This window comes from Malaya genurostris, chromosome 2 (assembly GCF_030247185.1).
Source record: "Malaya genurostris strain Urasoe2022 chromosome 2, Malgen_1.1, whole genome shotgun sequence".
Lineage (NCBI taxonomy): Eukaryota > Metazoa > Arthropoda > Insecta > Diptera > Culicidae > Malaya > Malaya genurostris.
This window is the reverse complement of record NC_080571.1, coordinates 118924011-118940204: the sequence shown is the minus strand read 5'-3', so window position 1 is coordinate 118940204 and position 16194 is coordinate 118924011. Positions and strand designations below refer to the sequence as shown.

The following is a 16194-nucleotide window of genomic DNA, read 5'->3' as shown; positions in this document are numbered from 1 at the left end:
GTTTTGGAAGCGGACTACCTGTACACGATTCGTTAAGTATGATTTGAGCCATTCCAGAAGAGTATGTTTTATGCCATATTTTTGTAGTTTGTGTAGAAGTAATGGTATGTCAATACGGTCGAAGGCTTTGCTAAAGTCAGTGTAAAGAGTTTCTACGTAGTTTCCGGCGTCCATTGCATTCAGAGTGAATGTCATAAATTCTAAGAGATTTGTTGTAGTTGAGCGGCCTTTAAAAAAGCCATGTTGTTTGTTTGTTATTACATTTTTAAGTTGATGAAAAAGTTTTTCATTTACAATTTTTTCAAATAATTTTGGAATGCATGAGATAATGGCTATTCCACGGTAGTTCCGAATGTTAGATTTTGCACCAGATTTAAATATTGGTACAAGAAAGGAAGATTTCCATGCTTTAGGAAAAGTACATTTATTAAGTGATAGGTTAAAAAGTAGTTGTAGTGGTAGTGTAAGTTCTTCAGCAAGATTTTTTAAAAATATTGGTGGTATACTGTCAGGTCCAGGCCCTTTTGAGGCGTCTAAGTTTTTCAGTGCTGTCGAAATGTCATGTTCTGATAGATAGTTTACAGAGATGGAGTTGGAAAATGCAGGTATGAAAGAGAAGTATTCACGGTCACGGTCAGTTTCTGAATAAGATGTATATACTTCTTGGAAAAAATTTGCAAAGTGATTGCAGATTTCTGTAGTATTTTTCCCTACATGTTCGTCGAGGTGCATTTGAAATGGAAAATTGTTGCTTTTTAGTTTAGTTTTTGTGTAGTTAAAAAAGTTCTTAGGGCAAGTCTTTATTTCGTTTTCAATTTTGCGGTTATATTCTTCATGTGCTGTGTTAATGGCTATTTTAAGTTGATTGCATAGATTTAAGTAATTTTGAAGATGAGCGTCACTTTTTTCTTGTTTGTAAGTTTTGTGTGCTTTTTGTTTCCTATTTTTCAAATGTTTTAGTTGTGAATTGAACCATACAGGTAATTTGCTGTTATGATTTTTTCTTCTTCTTTTCATAGGCAAAGTTTCGGCTAATATTTTGTTTATAATGTGATAAAATTTGTTTACTTCGACGTCGACATTTCCTTCTGTACTCAGTATGTTCCGCCAATTTATTATACTTAGTCTACACTTGACTACTTCAAAGTCAATTTTATTGTATTCCGGCACTTCCTCATATTCCAAGTCGTAGGGAAGGGATGCATTGTGTGTAAATAATGAATATTCAATTGCGGTGTGAAATGCTTCATTTTTCCATAATGGCAGATTTGATGCATTCACACAAAAGTCTTCTGTGCAATTTGTGAAAAGAAGGTCTAAATATGCGTTTTGTTGATTTTTTACGGAGTTTACTTGATGTAGGCCAAAATTAGAAATTTTGTCGAAAAAGTAGTGCAATGTTTCGTTTTCTCCTACGACTGGAAGTAAGATTGATTCATTTTCAATGTCAGAAATGAAGTCCGCATTACGTTGATTGAAGTCGCCAAAAATATGAAGCTTTACTTCAGGTTCCATATTCGAAATAATTGTGTCTAAAGATTGAAAGAATAATTCAAAAGAGAATTTGTTCGCATTTTCGGGTGGGAAGTAGACAGAGCAGTAAATATGTTCTTCTCCCAATATTGAGACTTTGGCCCATACATGCTCAAATTCTTTATATTTAGGAGTAATAATTTCTTCAGAAGTAAAGCAAGAGTTAATGGCTATAAGGACTCCACCTCCAGATTTTTTCTGACAGAGAGATAAATTTCGGTCGTGCCGAAATACGTTAAAATTATTTCCAAATACTTCTTCGCTTCTTACACTTTCATCCCAGCTGCTTTCAGTTCCAAGGATTACGTCAAAAGAGGAGGTTATTAAATTTTGGTGAATTTCTTTCATTTTGGCCGGGCTTTTCATGCGGTTGAAATTTTGGCAATAGACCAAAATTTCAGTCACATTTTGTCTGTGAAGCGAAGAAGTTTTTGAGAATTCTGGAATACTTACATTACTAATTCCTGTTTCTATTCCTTCGTCAAAGGGCGTCGTTATTTCCGAAAATTCGGCCTTGTAAAATTGTGTTCGGCTTCCCGGATTAGTTGGAGTCGGCGGGTACGTTCACTTGTCAAAAATTTCCCATAAGAGTCCAGGTCGGCCAGCGCTTCCTTAGGTTTCATTCCATATTCCTGATGCACTTCGATGAAGATTCGTAGGAGGTGGTCAGGTGTTGTTGGAAGGCCTTCTGATGCTAATAGCATTTTTATACTAGTTGGTGTCATACCCTCGATGCATACTGTAGGTTGTTGATTTTTCATGTATGACAAATACAGACGGACGACGTGCATTATTTTCGGGTCACGAAGCCTTGCTTTTAAGAAGCGTTCGTCGCCATTTGCAGATTGTGAGGTAAGGCGTACAATTGGAGGACGCATTGGATCAATTTCGAATTGGCTGTCTGTATTCATGTCCTGTGATATTGCAGACGTATTTATGTTCTGTGATATTGAAGATGTGTTCATATAGTTAGTGGATGGTGCAGCTTCGATGTCATTACTTCCTAAGACCGGAGTAGTGTTGTTTTGAATACTTCTTGTTCCTTTGTAAGGGTTGATTGTTTCACCTTTTTGAAAATTTATGAATTTTGAGGCAATATCTGCACCTGGATTCCCGGAGAATTGAACCCGTGCAGCTGCTAGTAAGTCTTTGTCCAAGGGTAAGGTATATTGTAATGACACATTATTGTTATTGTTGTGGCAGGTATTGTTACTATTAGTGTTCAAGTTGCTGTTGTAGTGCACATTATTGTCGTTGTTGTTGTTGTTTTTGTTGTTGTTGTTGTTGTTGTTGTTGTTGTTGCTGCTGCTGTTGTTGTTGTTGCTGCTGTTGTTGTTGTTGTTGTTGTTGTCGTGTTTGCTGTTGTTGGTGTAGTTGTTGTTTTTACTGCGTATACTGTAATTTGTATTATTTTGCTGTTTCCGCTTCCGATGTTTTCGTCTGAGGTTTGCTTTTTCTGCTTGTTTTTCTTGCAGTCGTCGAGTGCGCTGTTTTTTGTCATACTCGCTCCAGTCGCATTTCCATATTTTTTTTGCTGCCGATGAAGCGCCAGCCTGACGTGACTTTCGAGTCAGCTTTTTCTTCCGAAGGTTTAGCATACTGGGCACTGATTCCCATTTCTTCAGCAATACATGGATGAGCTTGAGGGACTTGCTCTTTCTTCATTATTGCTTCATTGCACAGTGCTTTGATGTCGTCCAAAAATTCTTTCGATGATAAGCTGCATGGTGGGTCGATACTTTTTATTTCATTAATATTTGTTTGCACGCCGTCAATTTTGTTTTCGAAAAAAGTAAACACTTTTTCAAGGTTTACTTCTGTCTTAGTGGACAGTTGCTTGTTGGCGGTTTTTATGTCAGCTAAAAAAGTTTCGTCGCGTTCATTCAAAAGTGATGAAATGCGATTTATGACTTTACTGGCCGCGTTGCATGTATTAATGTTTACATTTTTTATGTCCGTTTCTAGCTTCAGCAAAAGAGATTCCATGCTGTCGAGAGCGTCATGTGATACTTTCATGCTTTTTATTTGTGCGAATAAAGCATGGTTTGCTTCAATTTGGGCACGGACTGTTTGGTTCAATTCCTGCTGTTGATGAATAAGTTTTTTCATTTGCAGTTCTTCGGCAAATTCCTGCTGACAGTCAATACAGAGAGGTACCATGAAGGTCCTTAATAATTCTTCGTGGTTTCTCTGTGTTCCCACGCAGGCTGCATGAAATTTTCGATTGCACTTTCCGTGACACTTCCAGAGATAGCGATTGTCGTAGACAGTACAATTACTAATTCCGCACTTCTCCATGTTTACGCGACGGTATGTTAAAAAATGATTACTATTTAAAAAAGAGTGCCTACTTGCACGTTTGCGTCGAAATAAAAAAGTTTAAATATACGCGCGCGATATACTGCGACACGAGTTGCTGATGAAAAACTCTGTTTTAATCCATCTTATGGTGGAATAATATCTTTCTCATAATCGCTAATATGTGAAATAGGTGCAAGTTCATTTCTAGATTTTTTACACTATTTCCAGTATCGTAATAGACAAGTGAACTGGTAGTATGACCATCAGTTAACAAGACCTATATGTTGGATCAGTTAAAATGGTTTTAACGCATTATGCATAGTCATCCTCAATTTAGGCTTGACATTTATAACACTCGGCGTAAACGTATAATTCCAAAACCGGATGTCAGATCTGGATCAAATTTCTTATCGACCTATAAAGCCTTAGGACTTTTCTCTTGAGTCCGAGTTTTTGCCTTTCTCTATAGAATTGCAAGAAAAACCGACTTTCGAACGGAGCCTCGGAGACCCATAGTGTTATATACCATTCGACTCAGTTCGACGAGATCGGAAAATGTCTGTGTGTGTATGTGTGTGCACTTTTCGAAGATATTTGAACGCGCTCAATTTTCTCAGAGATGGCTGAACAGATTTTAACAAACTTGGGCTCGTTTGAAAGCTACTGTTGGGCATTGATCAAGTTCGAAGATCAAATGGCTGTGACTTTTGGTTCCGGAGATATGATAGTACAGGGTGATTTTTTAAGAGCTTGAGAACTTTTTTAAACAATAAAACGCATAAAATTTGCAAAATCTCATCGGTTCTTTATTTTAAACGTTAGATTGGTACATGACATTTACTTTTTGAAGATAATTTCATTTAAATGTTGACCGCGGCTGCGTCTTAGGTGGTCCATTCGGAAAGTCCAATTTTGGGCAACTTTTTCGAGCATTTCGGCCGGAATAGCCCGAATTTCTTCGGAAATGTTGTCTTCCAAAGCTGGAATAGTTACTGGCTTATTTCTGTAGACTTTAGACTTGAAGTAGCCCCACAAAAAATAGTCTAAAGGCGTCAAATCGCATGATCTTGGTGGCCAACTTACCGGTCCATTTCTTGAGATGAATTGTTCTCCGAAGTTTTCCCTCAAAATGGCAATAGAATCGCGAGCTGTGTGGCATGTAGCGCCATCTTGTTGAAACCACATGTCAACCAAGTTCAGTTCTTCCATTTTTGGCAACAAAAAGTTTGTTAGCATCGAACGATAGCGATCGCCATTCACTGTAACGTTGCGTCCAACAGCATCTTTGAAAAAATACGGTCCAATGATTCCACCAGCGTACAAACCACACCAAACAGTGCATTTTTCGGGATGCATGGGCAGTTCTTGAACGGCTTCTGGTTGCTCTTCACTCCAAATGCGGCAATTTTGCTTATTTACGTAGCCATTCAACCAGAAATGAGCCTCATCGCTGAACAAAATTTGTCGATAAAAAAGCGGATTTTCTGCCAACTTTTCTAGGGCCCATTCACATGCGTTGCTCGTTAGTAAGTCTATTCATGATGAAATGTCAAAGCATACTGAGCAAATAATAATGCATGAAAATCATAACCTCAAAAAATCTGAGCAAATACTAATGCATGAAAATCCTAACCTCAAAAAAATCACCTTTTATAAGTGACGTAACCGACAAAAAACGTTGTATTTGAACGAGCTCAATTTTCTCAGAGATGGCTGAACCGATTTTAACAAACTTGAGCTCGTTTGAAAGCTACTGTCGGGCCATTGATCAAGTTCGAATATCAAACGGCTGTGACTTTTGGTTCCGGAGATATGATAGTATAAGTGACGTAACCGACAAAAAGCGTTGTATTTTAACGCGCTCAATTTTCTCAGAGATGGCAGAATCGATTTTAACAAACTTGTACTCGTTTGAAAGCTACTATCGGGCCATTGATCAAGTTCGAAGATCAAATGGTTGTGGCTTTTCGTTCCAGATATATGATGGTATAAGTGACGTAACCGACAAAACACATTGATTTTTACCGCTCTTATATATATAAGGGCGCCAAAATTTTGGGATCACCTCTATTTTCGTTAAGCTCTAGTGCTCAAAAGTTTAAGCACCTCGAAAAAAGCCTTCATGCAAAATTTGAGCTAAATCGGACATGCGTAAGGGGTGCTGCCCGGTGGTAAAGGTTTGACAATTTTCGATCTTGAAAAAGCACCATAGAGGGGAGTACATGAAATTTCCAAAATCGAACATTTTTTTTTGATGCCGAAACTCTTAAAACTGCATGAAACAACGAAATTTAGTGTCATCTCAAAAAAAAAATTTTTTTTTAAATCAACTTTCTGATACTTAGAAAAATTTTCATATCTTTTCTAAATCCCAAAAAGTCGACTTTTTCAAACAATTGTTTTTCGAGATGACACTAAATCTCGACGTTTCATGCAATTCTAAGCCTTTTGGCATTAAAATTTTTTTTCGACTTCGAAAATTTCATGTACTCCTCCCTATGGTGATTTTTCAAGATATATGAAAATTCCACTAAGTGGACTAAGAAGGCTTTTGATGTGGAACACATCTTTATTTTCTTTATAGGGGTGCAAATCAGAAACTCAAGGAAAAATACACGTAGAAATGTGTCAGGTTTTAAACACTTACAGCTTAGTCTATTTTGTATCAATTATTAATAGTATTTCATCATTTGATTGGAAATATTTCTATGTTTCGATTTGAATGTATCAAGCCACGTATTTTCAATAACATATGGCTGAAATTTTGATTTGTAGCGAGCAGTGTCCTATTTGTCTGTTAAAATTCTCCGGCATACCATTGATTGGCCAATCAATGCAAAAGCGAATCTGTAGGAAGCACGCGAATCTATCAATAAAAGCGAAATTATAGCTAACGTTTCAGTCCTACGCGTAGCATGCTACAGGTAGGTTGTTGCTAGACAGCAAGACAAAAAGTGCCATAAAACGATTTGAAGCTTCAATTGGTATGATCTGATCTTGTGTCATGCAAGCTCGAATGAAATTCCATGTTCGACTGAGAAATTGACAACTACCCCAGGATAAATTTTGAGTGCGATTAATTTCTAACTTATATAAGATGAACTCGATTGATAATGAGAAAAACTTCAACCAAAAACGCAGAATGGTAGAGAAACTTAACGCTATACAAATAACTGCTTGCATACAAAACTTGAACACAAATTTGACGAAGAGAAGCTTTAATATCAAAATCGTATCGCAAGTATGTATCTTTGTACAATTGCATACATTTGGGATATTGGTGTAATTTCGTCGGCTATAAAACAAACAATGTTCGGTGTTGGTTCCTAATCAATATCAATATAAGCAGACTCTCGTGCAATTGCGGATTCAAAAGTGTGACGATTGATTAAAAATGCCGATCAATAGAAATTTTGGTTGCCTTGTTCCACATCAATGGCTCGAACAACCCCATGGGGCTGATCTTTGTAGTTTTTTTTTGGTTAGCATCACTGTTCTCATACAAATAGGCAACGCAAATGTCAAGCACTAGTTTCGAAAAATGATGCTGACTGTGTGACATAAACACTGAAGCATGCTTTTGTGAACTACTCGAATCAATCTGAATCAATTGGTGTCAAAATTAGTATCCAAAATTATTTAATAAAAGTATGAAACATATTTTCATGAAACTGTTGTGAAAGAAGAGAAAGGCATTATCACACCACTAGGTGGATTAAGAAGGGTTTTTAATTGTTACGACTATCCCAGACAAATCGAAGAGAGTAAATTTTTTTTAGAGCTTTTAGTCATCATTTCCTTTGTTCCTGGAAGCGGAGATCGGGGATCGGTATAGCCGAAATCTGGTAACGGAAGTTGGATTTAGATGCTATTTTACCGCAGGCTATGTGATCATTAGAACTTTCGCTTTATTCAAAGTTTGCGAAAAATCTGTTCAGCGATGTCCGAGAAAATTAAATGATCTGTTTTCATTTTTTTAATAAAATGCTTTTATTTGGCTCATTGTGGTTAGCTTAACGTGGCCGTTGGTCTTGTTGTTAGAAATAGATGGAAGGGAAGCCATATTAAGGGGTGGCTTACTCCCCTAGGATTAGTAAAGGAGTATCGGGAGGGTGGGACCAGATCAACAATAAATCTTGTCATTAAGAATTCATATTTATGCACAGCTTGTTTTTGAGTTTCCCGGTTGGGTTTTTCATGTTTCTTCCAGTTATGGTGTAGTAGCGGTTGACCCGCACTGTAGGACATTTTTGGCGTTTTCTGCAGCCCGAAAAATCGTTCATCGTATATCATACCGTTCCATAGAAGAAAAGGATGAGTTGGTACAGTGGATTGTAGAATGAAGAGAAAAAGAGAGCACTTGATTTGCACGTCTATGGTTTTTAAGAAGTTATAGAGGTAAGTCATGTAAAGAGGATCTCGGGTCGCCAGAACGTCACGGTCTACCTCGGGCCCGAAAGGACTCGACTAGCTGGAGTCTGGCGTCACAATACTCGGAGCACACCCAAACAATATGTTCGATGTCGTCGTAACCGTCACCGCAAGCGCAGTGATTAGTCTCAGTAAGACACGATAAAGATGCGCTTTGAGCAAGTAGTGGTTGGACATAAGCCTTGATATTGTCCGAATAAAGTCACGGTTCACATCCAACCCTCGGAACCAAGCTTTCGTCGATACCTGCGGTATAATGGAACGTAACCACCGTCCTAGACATCCATCATTCCAGGAGGTTTGCCAGCTGACGAGTGCGTCTTGACGAGAACGACTGAAAAATTCATTGAAGCAGATTGGTCTTTCATAAGTTTCACCATGTAATGCGCCCACCTTGGCCAGTGAGTCCGCCATCTCATTGCCCATTACGGAACAATGTGATGGGACCCAAAACAAGGTAATCCAGTATGAATTTTTAGATAAAGCACTCAGTTGTTCCCGTATTTTCCCCAGGAAAAACGGTGAGTACTTTCCAGGCTTCACTGAGCGAAGAGCCTTGATAGAGCTAAGACTGTCCTATACAATGAAGTAATGGTCTGCAGGCAAAGTATCAATGATCTCAAGGGTATACTGAATTACAGCTAGTTCTGCGACGTAAACTGAAGCTGGATCACTGAGTTTATAGGAGGCGGTGAAATTTTCATTAAAAATACCGAAGCCAGTGGACCCGTCGAGATGTGATCCGTCAGTGTAAAACATTTTATTACAGTCGCCTTCCCAAATTTGTCATTAATAATATTTGGGATCACTTGAGGGCGTACGGGATCCGGAATTCCACAAATATCTTCTTTCTGACTTGAAATCAAAGTACAATGTCATAAATCGGGTCTGAAAATTAAGCTCGACTAGCCGTTCAAAGTTATCGATAACCAACGGATTTAGGACACTACATCGAATGAGTTGTCGATGTGAGAGATCTCAAAACGGTTTTTCAACGGAAGAATTCCCGCCAGCACCTCGAGACTCCTCGTATGAGTCGATTGCATACAACCTAAGGCTATACGCAAACAACGATACTGGATAATTTCTTTGTTTGGTACAGCCTTATGAGATCTGTTGGTTGAGCTCCCCACCAAGTTCCGGTTACTGTACGGAGAAAGTTGATTCTTTTTTGGCATTTTCGTTTCAGAAACCTAATGTGACATCCCCAGGTACCTTTGGAATCGAACCTGACTCAGAGATACTTGAATGTGAAAACCTGAGCTATGGTTTGACCCATTAGATGAAGCTGTAGTTGTGCAGGTTCATGCTTCCTTGAAAATACTATCAGCTTAGTTTTCTCCGTGAAGAATTCAATACCCAGCTGTAGAGTGTGCGTAACAAACGTACGCCATTTAGAATACCGGGGAAAAAGTTCTTCAACTTTTCTTTTTCGATAGAGAGAATCTCTCCGTATTGGGACATACACGGAACCACCCGCGATCCCATTTCAACCAGAATATTAGTTGATTTTCTGAATTCGATTGGTTAAAATTTGGTACAACTAATCGATTGTTGTTTTAACTAAACTGTCATTTTTGTTTTTCGATTAGCAGAAACGATGGTTGAAACAACTAATTTAACTGTTTGAAAAAAAATGCTGTCAATTAGTGAGGACACATACCTTTCAATTTCAACAAATATTTTAGTTGAAATAACTGGTGTTGTTATTGAAACAAAATTCTGTTAGTTGAAAAATAAATCGGTTTTATTTGTTTTAGACATTGCAAATAGTTGAATCAATTCGAACAATGTTATTGATTTGCGAAAATTTTAGTCAATTTATATGAGCTTGGGTGCATCAACCGCTGGGAATTGGAATTTTGCGACGGCAATTCAAACGCGCCATTCAATCGCAGCGCGTTCTGTGTGTTTGAAACCCTTCGCTCCTGTTACTTTTATAAATTAAATTCATGTCAAAAAGCGTTTTATTGCTAATGCATGAACATCATCATCGGTATCAAACAGCTGGAAGTAAAACAAACTGCTGGAAGTAAATCAATGATCGAATTTGAAGCATAAAATTTTTGCGCATACCTGAAAGATTACGAGATGATCATTCATTAACATTTTCTAATTTGTCACCAAATCTTTTTCATCTTAAACAAGGTTAACTTTATCACAACACCGATATTAGATAAACACTTGTTATCATAAATTTCTCAAATCGAATGAACACAATTTCACCAAACGCTTTAACCATCGATGTTGTTTTCATTGACATTTTGAAGCGACGCGAACAGATTTCAACTAAAAAAGTTGTTGATTTTGCATTGCGATTATTGTTTTGCTTTCAACTGTCTCCGGCATTTGACAGCATTCAAAACAACATATTTTTTAACTACTTGAATATATGCAAATCAAAAACGTTATTGGTTGAATCAAAAATAAATTAGTTAAATCAACTATCGCAAAAATCAAAAACTGCGATATCGCAATTTTATGATCGAAGGGTAGTTTTGCGAATATAAGCATCGATGACGCTTGAAGGAAGATCATGCACACGCACTTCTATAGCACTATCTTTCATATATACTGGAATGTTGAAGTTAAGTTCTCGTGCTCCACATAGTGCACATTGTTATTGTCTTTTACGGATTGAATTGCATCCAGCTATTTATAAAACTGGATGTAAACAACATTATTTGTCTTATTGCATTGAAGTAAATGCACACATTTAATGTCAAGATGCATTTGCTGTTTAAGCACTGACTGAAGTCAACAACAATTGTATTCTTTCGTGTCGGCGGTAGCTTGTGTTCGTTTGGCTCACTCATTTTCGAGGTCGTTCTATTGTTCACTACACAATATTGTATTTGGATTCTTTCGTCCCGTACGTAAGCGGTTTTGTTTTATCGACTGACTTGGATGAGATGTGAAAGCGAACTCGATCTTTGAGAAATTGTAGTGTGAATTAAATTTTTGATTAAACTGAAATAAATTTATTTGGTAATCGACTATCCAAATCTGCCAACCCGATAAACTTGATTAATTTATGTGAAATGGACATTTTTATACTAATCACCCCCAAGTAGCAAATGTAACTTATTGAAATTTCAAGAGGTTCTACAATTGTTTTAGAACTGTTTTTTTATGTTAGATAAGTTCAGGAAGAATTTTAAATATATTAAAATCGGTTGTGCAACTTATCACTGTTAAGTTTTACAATACTACCGAAAAAATCACTGCAGAACAATTTAAAACTATTTTGCTGCCGAGTCCGCATAGTCTCGGCTGCCTCATGAAATTTTAGGTAAGTGTGTGCAGTTTTCTTCATTTTAAGAAAAACATTTCGAAACTTGCAAATAAGTTGTACCAGATTTATCTGCTTGAAATGAACGCAAAACTTGCCGACATGAGAATATTATCATAAAAGTTTCAGAAATACAGCATTACATACGCAATGAAAACAAAAATCAAATCAGATAATTTGTATTCGGTTTTCATCTCGCGAAAAAATGAACAGACCTGACATCACTTTTCAAAGATATTGAACAAAAAGTTAAGTTCATCATAGTTATTCTCATAGTTATATAGTACCGCTTGAGCAACTTGTTTTTGCAACTAAAGCACATGGGCTCACCAAAATAATGCCTACAGTGCGTATCACAAATGTCGGGTTTACTAAGATGAATTACTAAACTGTATTGTTGTTTAAGTAAACTAGTTTGATAAAAATAAAAACAACTACTTTGATAAAAATAAAAACTAAAATTTCTCTTTTCAACATTTACATGTTTATATTTCCATTTATTTAGGTAAAATATATAATTAGGGTGGGTGAAACATTTTCTTTTCAACACACTGTTACCCTCGATGCCATAATGGAAAATATTGAAGAAAAAAACATTCCAAGATTTTTCAGATTAACATCAATATGATTAAAATCGTCTGAAAAGGTGTATGAATGTTTGATAGCTTTCTTATACATATTTTGAACACTATTCCGATCATATTCTTTGAAAAGAATAGATTGTTATTTTCATAGAAATTGATGTGCAATCATCAAAACACGTACATTCAAAGGAGCTTGAAAATTTCATGCGTACGAAGACATGTTTCACCATAAAAATGCAGTTCGTTGTCAATTTATATTTACTAAAACATAAAAGATCAATTGTACAATATGTAGTATTACCCTTTATTTATTGCCAGAATATTTTTAAAGTTCCATGTTTGTCTTACGAGCAGTTGTATAGAAAATCAAATGTGAAACATATTCATTAGAAAATATGTTTCCTATGTTTTTGTAAACCAGTCACCAGAATAGTAATATAAACTAAATTGATAAATTGCACAATCAGTAGAAAAATAAAGGACAGCAACTTAACGTGCTACTTGGGCCCTGTATCTCCGAAACCGGAAGTAATACGTTTTATAGGATTTTAAGACCTCTCATTTGAATCATAGATGATTCTTAGATTTCATTTGAATCTTAGATCCGTTCAGCCATCTACGCGATCACATATCATTTTGTGGTTTCGCAACCAGAAGTCGGATCTAAACGTATTTCAGGAACCTTGTTTGGACTCCCATACTACTTTTCATGTGAATCTGAGTTTGGAGAAAACGGCTTAGCCTGAGAAAATTGAGTGAAATTGTTTGTCACTCACGCATTTGGTGATCTCGACGAACTGAGTCGAATGGTATATGGAAGTTATGTTCTTCAAATCAAAATCAAAATAATTATGAAATTTATTTCAACTTGAAAATGCTGCCATCATCTAGTTTACATGTCATACTCGAACGATTATGTTGCCAAAAACGAACCGTTCTAAAATCGGTCCGAGGCAAAATGCCATGAAAAAAGATGCTGTACACAGTCTTTTTGGTACTTAGAAACAATTGCTTGTGACTGTTTATAAAATCGTGTTTCATTTGGCTCCAAAACAGCGCTTTATAATCAAACGCTTAAAACTCCTACTAGTGGAATAAGGCGAAAAGTCGTTTACACAAAATATCGATATCTCCATTAAAAATAGACGGATTTTGACAATCCATGGCTAGTTGGCTAGCTATTACCGTGCGGAATCTATGTCTAAAACATATTCTGTTTTCAAGGTCAGTTGTGGCAGATATTGTCAAAAAACTGAAAATTTTGACATAAAACTTCGTATAACTCAAAAAGTAAACATCCTAACTCAAAACCATTCAAGGTGACGGGGAGACCTTTCATTTGCGACTAGTTTGATCAAAATCGGTCCAGCCATCTCTGAGACCTCGACCTCTTCGTTGACAACACACATACAGACACACACACACACACACACATACACACACACGGACATTTACTCAGTTCGTCGAGCTGAATCGATTGGTATTTGACATCCGGGCCTCGAAAAAAATTTCTAAAGTTTGAGCGAATTCTAAACCTATTTTTTAATTTATATAAAAAACATACTTAATCCACCTAGCAGTGAGATGATACCTTTTTTTATCAATCCACATGTGTTTTTTGCATGAATATTCTTCGGTGTTCCAGTTTTCGTGACATTTTTTTAATGACCGTCGTTTTAAGCTGCACTTTGAGATTTCAATCCCTCATTACTCTGTAATGTCGAAACTGCACATCGGATCGAATTTGAATCTAAAAGTGTAACAATCGATTAAACATTCCATGATATGTAGAAGTAATTTCCACTTTAGAGTTTAGGGTAATTTCAGGTACTTCCAGAGCCGGTATTCAGGAAGCAGCATAACTCAAGCTGATTCTTATGGTCATATGACAAATAAATTTCAATAGTTTTGAGTCCAACTTTAAAGCTTTTTGGGATTGTCATCTCATACATCGGTTTGAATTCTAAAAATTCATCATCCTGTAATTCCAGAATCGGAAGTCAGAATTGGGTAAAATTAATTAATTATGTATGTTTATTTTAATTTAAATTTTTGTTTCTGAAATTCGATTTGGCCTTTTTTGAGAAAACGATTGAGCTTTTTGAAACGATTCGATATTGGAACCGAAATTCGAAAATCGGTGTAGCCGAAGTCAGATAAATTCACCTGAGTAGCTGATGAGCCAAAATTGAAACGTGAAGAAATCGAAACGAAATATGTACCTATTGTACAAACCTAAAACCCCTAAATGTTCAAAACAAATTGTTTGTTATTCTGAAAACGTGTACAAGGTTTAATTCAGATCAGAGAAAGTGAAATCTGATTACATAGAACTCATTTCTGGAATTGCTCTAGTAATTTGAAAGCATACCTTAATTCTGCAAATAACTTTCTAACATTGTATCAAGTGTGATTGCCTCCGATAGAGTGGAGTTAAAATTAAGAATGATGACAACCTGTTCCCATCACAAACGTAGTGCCTAACATGTCGAAAGAAGATATGGAACCATAAATTCAGTACTCCGGATAATGTGAAGATGAATTAACTAACATGATAAAATCATTCTCAAAGCAAGATCTGAACCGGAATCAACACATCTTGAAAGTGGAAATGTTCAAATGGGAAGTTAATTAAAGAAGCACTGAACAACTGCTAGTATCTAATTAGACAAAGCTTGAGCTCGTTGTTCCATCCAAGTCGCTTCAATTAGTAGGCTTCAATTTCGCTGTTTGTTTCGATAGACTTTCATTACTCAACGTTCACTGATGACTGTCGGTAATGTACGCGAACAAGTGCGGCCATCGTTACCATTGAAGATGTTGGCTGTTGGCTGTTGGCAGAGACGAACTCTAATAGATCTGAATCCGGTTCCATTCTACGAAAGTGAAACCCGTTGATGTGTTTCTCACTTTCAGCACAAATGATAAAGGAGTCATAGTTGTGTTCCCGCGGTCACATGAATGTCTAGCTCACAGATGCTGTAAAACGATAGCAATACTTACGATGCTATGTATTATCATCTAATAAACCTGGCCGATCAAAATGTTTTGTAGGGTAGAAGTCAGTCCTCTTTCGAGCAGCCATGTTACAGTGGTAATCATCTCTACACCAAAATCAAAAACAAAAAATTAAAACAAGAGATAAAATGTATGAAATTGATTAATTTTAAAAGCTAAATATTTTTTTAATCATTTCTTCTTTTTCACTGTGCATTGTTTTCAACTCATGTAAAGGTTCATAAAATTCGGAACAAAATGAGATTTCGACACAGCTTGTTATTGTCGTAGCGCGTCGGAGAAAAAGTCTCCAGTTTGACAAAGAAAACATCACTTTTTCCAAATTTGTATATTATTATTAATTGAATTCTCTTTGAAGAGCACATCAATTATTTGATCGTGGACTAAAGCCGGATCTAAATAAATAAATATTTCAACGTCATTGCAACATTTCTACTTTTCTTTTCAAACACGATTCCTTCTTAGCCTCAAAAAACGCTTCAGTATAAGCGATGATTTCACCAATCGATGCAAATCTCTTTTCAGCAAGCGTCCGATTTAAAACTAAGAACAGGAATGAGTCACAGGGAGCTAAAACTGACGAATATGATGGTTGCGGTAATAATTCGAATTTCTCAAAAATTTCTATACATAAAATTCAGCCTTCGTAATGATACTTTGTATTTGATCAGTTGTGAGAATACCCACTTTCGAAACATTTTCATATTCAAGAGCTCATACAAAATTGTGAGCATATACTAAATGTTTCATAATTCATAGTAAGTCACCATGCAAATAATCACAAGGCCAATACTATATATGAGCCATGGTGTTTCCACGTCAATATTACATTAAAGTTTTTTTGATATTACTAACCGTTACTTTCGAAATTTCAAGTCAGAATTAAACGACTCATTTTTATATCGTTCATTCAAGCCAATAAAAGTAGCTTTAGCATCACGTTGTACTTCGATTATTGAACAGAATTAGTTTTTTTTCTGAGCTCATTCTGTATTGTATCGACTTATAACCCGAAAAATACGCAGTCTACCAACA

At 36.3% G+C, this 16194-nt stretch overlaps 1 protein-coding gene across 5 annotated transcripts in view; it reads right to left on the bottom strand.

Moving 5' to 3' along the window:
• The window catches only part of LOC131431618 (serine proteinase stubble), a 409964-nt gene that overhangs the window by 135352 nt on the left and 258418 nt on the right, over positions 1-16194 (bottom strand). The window lies entirely within an intron of this gene.